Source organism: Echinops telfairi, unplaced genomic scaffold (assembly GCF_000313985.2).
Source record: "Echinops telfairi isolate 266 unplaced genomic scaffold, ASM31398v2 ScPeMD7_3533;HRSCAF=4204_0, whole genome shotgun sequence".
In the NCBI taxonomy this organism is placed as follows: Eukaryota; Metazoa; Chordata; class Mammalia; order Afrosoricida; family Tenrecidae; genus Echinops; species Echinops telfairi.
In genome coordinates this window covers 77,945,594-77,950,265 of record NW_022107431.1, presented here as the reverse complement: position 1 = coordinate 77,950,265, position 4,672 = coordinate 77,945,594, and positions in this window count along the sequence as shown.

The following is a 4,672-nucleotide window of genomic DNA, read 5'->3' as shown; positions in this document are numbered from 1 at the left end:
TGAAACCAAATGCGGGACGATCACAAGCCAGTGGGTAGAAAGTCTTTGGGTCCAGTGGCGTTGTAAGCATCTCAGGGCTGGCAGGGGTCTCTCTGTGGCTTCTCTGGCTTCCGAGGTCCATGTGGCTTGTCTTCTGCAATGTCTCCCAGGGAGTAGCAGTGAGAGAGTGAGAGAGAGCTGTCTTCCACCTCCAAGGAGGAAGTACCGGATTTCCCAGAATTCTCAGGAGAAGGCCATGTCCACACAGAAGTCTCATTGGCTATCTCCAGATTGACAGCCTAGACTCCACCCCCACACCCTCAATCCTTAAATAGACACCAGATTAGGTGACTACCACAGCTGTGAATCATATAATATGAAGTCAAAGGAGGGATTAGTATCAGAGTCTAAATTGTGAGAATCTAGTGTGCAGAAGGCTTTGGATAACAGTGGGAGCCCAAGATTCATTTGTGGGACTACATAGGAAATAAGCCTCTGGTGGACTCTCTCTAGCCACAATTGAGGCATGTGAGGACAGTGGCTACTAAACAGAGTACAGAAGGTCAAAGGCATAAATCTGACTTGAACAGTTAAAACCCTCTCAGTTGACTCCTTCTCTGAGGCGTGCTGGACCTGATCTGCTTTTCAACATTTTCTGTGTTTTTGCTTTGTTTTGTTTTGTTTGTTCATTTTAGGGTGTATCTCAGAGGCGCTATGTCATTGGAGGTCGCCCTCATGAAGTTGGGTTATGGATTCTTCTGTGTTTCGGTAAATGAAACCTGGGATTGATGAACCTATAGGGACAGCAAGTATAACGGGGGTTCGGGGGTGGGGCGAGTACAGTGGTAGTGGTGGAGTAAAGGGGAGACAATGTCAAGGAGTCCAGGAAGAAAAAGAATGCTTGGAAACTGATTGTGGTAGCAATTGTACAATTCTGCTTGATGTGATTGAAGAATGGAATGATATGCTATATGTATTAGCTCACAATTAATAATATTTTTTAAAAAAAGAAGGAAAAAACTGCTCCTCTTACTCAGACAACAAAAAACCTAATAGATAATATTGTGCACTTTCTTAGAAGGCACATATGTTAATGTGTCCTACAGTTCTACAAGCAAATACATTGCTGTTGAATTAGGTAAGGCAGTGTTTGTCTGTTAGTGATTACAAAGGTTACCTTTCCCCTCTATAATGAATAAGTAGTATGTGGGTAATTAATAAGTAATATGTGAACATGTTAGTTAACCAACAAACTTGCATTCAGTTGTTCTAGAATTCAATACTGACATTTGCTTTAATCTCTTTTTACACAGGTGGTTGTAAAATGGTGATTTAAAATTTTCACGATTTCTCCTGGGGTGAAGTGGTTAAGCATGTGGCCGCCAACCACAAGGTCAGTGGCTTGAACTCACCAGCCACTGGGCGGGAGGACAGTGCGGCAATCTGCTTCTCCTGTGATTTACAGCCTTGGAGCCCTATGGGGCAGGTCTGTTTCATCCTCTAAGGTCACTAGGAGTTGGAAATGACTCAATGGCAATTTTATAAAAATCCTAATTGTATTAGCTGACATGCTTCTTTTTCTCATGAACTCTCTATTTGTTGATTTCACTATGGCCCATGGATTTTTAAAAAAATTCCAAAGGTACCATAATCTTTAAAGACAAGTATTTTTATGTGGCATTTACATTGTCTCAAATTTGGTCAGGGAAATGGTTTTGAGTTGACTCTATAAATTTATGAGTTAGACTTTCTAATGCTGTGGTCCAGCACATAGCACACCTTTTTTCCCGTTATCTGTGTCATTAACAGCAATGTGTAACAGATCAGCTCTTTCTCAACCTTTGAGGGAAATGACTACTTCTCTACAAAATGCAACTAATCCCGATATAGCTCTCTTTAAGAGTCTCTCCATAATATATGATCTAGAGTAACTGACTGCTCTGAGGAACTTCTGGGAACATGGAGTTTTCTGTTGTAAAACAAAGAAAATCTGGAAAAACTAGTATAAATTGGTTCAGCTGACATGCATCAAAGCCTTTCGATTTCAAATGAAAGATGTCTTTCACTTTGTGCTGCACTCTTTCGCATAGAATGCAGCTTCTCTGATGACTCGCTCAGCATACAGGGTGAGAGGATACAACCTTGTCCTTCACCTTTCCTGATTTTAAACCATGCAGTAGTCCCTTGTTCTCTTCTCGTAACTGCCTCTCGACCCATGGACACGTTCTGCAAGAGCACAATGATGTGTTCTGGAATTCCCAGTCTTCTAACCCCAGGACAGGATCTGCTGTGAGCAAGCAGGTACTCAGATCCTAGTCCTGATGATGGCTCCTTGGGGGGGTCTGACCTATGTGATATTCAAGCAGACCCTGTAGAGAACTTCACTTCTTGCTGGCCTCGGTCCTGGGAACTATCAATGAACCTCCCATCTTGCCTGCAGACCCTGGGAGACATCTGAGCCTGTCGATCTTTGATTCGTTTGACTCTGCCAGCCACAGGTCTCATGTGCCGACACCCAACCTGCGGTTTTCTGGTCTATTCTCCTGCTCTCTGGTCTGTTGGTTTCAGCAATTGCACAGTTTAAGAAACAACTCCTGCTTAACATCTGACCCCTAGACCTGAAATGGACTAGACTTACCAACTCCTACAACTGCATGAGCTACTTTCCTTGACATAAACTTTTCTTTTTATATACACTAATGTCTCTTAATATATATGTGTCACTGGTTTTTATTCTCTAAAAACCCAGCCTAACACATTTAAATAGCTCAAGTTATGGGATTTTTACCTTTCAAAAAAGACCATTTTGAGATAGATGCTCATAAAACCAAGATATTTTCACAAGAAATGAAACTTTAAGACGATGTGGACCTTTCCACACTCAGGAAATGGATGGTTACCGGCGGTAGTGACTCAGTGTTCTAAGTACTTGGTCAGAAAGTTTTCTCCTTCTCCACTGCCAGAAAGCCAATGCCAATCCACGGTGACCTACAGGACAGGGTAGAACTGCTTCTGTAAGTTTCCAAGACTGTAGCTGTTCACAAGAGTAGAATGCCCTGACTTTATTCAGAGGAGGGGGCTGGTGGTTTTCAACTGTAACTTGAGGTTAGCAGCCCATGCGTAACCACTATGCCAGCAGGATGACTATATTGAGACATACAGTATTCTGGAAATATTGAACAAGTTCTTACAAAATCCTTACAGTGATCTCTCCATACTTATGTGACCTGTCTTCTACTCTGGGTCCTTTATGTACTTGACTCATCTGCTTGTCAACCCTATTCAATCATTGCCTTCATAGGCTTCTTCCCAAAGGCCTGAGGAGTACTCTTATCATGGGCCTTTGCTCTCTGCCTTTTCTCCCTGGGAACATCTTTTCTTGGATACCCGCAACTCGCTCAAAGCCTTCAAGTGTCATGTATTTCCTTCTCAATGAGCATATTCTGTTTCAGATTGTGTCTACACTAAACAGCCTACCACTTACCATATCCTAATTCCGGGTTACTTTCTGTTACTCTCTTTTTCCTCTGCATACCATTTATCACTTTCATATTTAGAATTTGTTTACCTTGTTGTGTTTATTTTTGTTTTTTTCTGCTCTAAAATTTAAGCTCCACAAAGGCAGGGATTTTTGTCCAGTGTGTCCCCCGATAGGAATTCTGATGACATGGTGATGACATTGAGCTGTTAAACTGCAAGGTCAGCAGTTCTAAACCACCAGCTGCTCCTCAGGAGAAAGACGGGGCTTTTACTCCCATAAAGAGTCACGGTCTGAAACTCACAGGGATGGCTTTACCCTGTCCTGTAGAGTCTGTATGAGTCAGCATTGTCTTGAAGGCAGTGAGATTCCCCTGATGGACCTTCAATAAATATTTGTTGAATAAATGGTTATATGTGAGAATATCTCTTTATGTGTGATTAAAGTAGTACCTTAACCTTTAAAATTAAAAAAGAAAACTTTATATATATATTATTGGTCAAATTCAAGCTTATATATTTTATTATTTCTTTATTGTTAACTGGTATTTTATTGGTTGTTTTGAGGATCTGTACAGAGAAATTATAGACAATTTGTATATACTGTAATTCTTTTTTACGTTGTTGTGGTTCAGGGTCACACTGGCTGTACTTCTGATGTTTGGCGTTGGAAGGGGATATGAGGGTGGGTAGTTTGGCCACTTTGCTGCCATCAGCTGAGAATGTCCTCCAAAACTGACTTAGCATGGTATCCACTGCCCGAGGTAGACAAGAACTCTGCTCCGGATCTCCAGCCTGCTCTAGATTGATTGACTGATATTTCTTATAGTAAAAGTAACCCATGCTTAGAGTAACAAAATGAAACAACATAAAAGTATGTAAAATAAGAAGAGAATATCTGCTACCACCCTTCGCCATGTATCTGGGGGTAACTACCGGATACAGTTTGATGCGCCTTCTTTCTGGCGCTCCCCTTTCATTATTCATGTACACACTTGAAAGCACCTTGGGACACATACTATAGCACCTGGGGACATATACTATAGCACCTTGGGACACATACTATAGTACCTTGGGACATATACTATAGCACCTTGGGACATATACTATAGCACCTTGGGACACATACTATAGCACCTTGGGACATATCTTTCCATGTCGGTCCGTTTGAGTGTCTTACTATTCATCCTCTGTTTCTGGGCATTTAAATTATTCA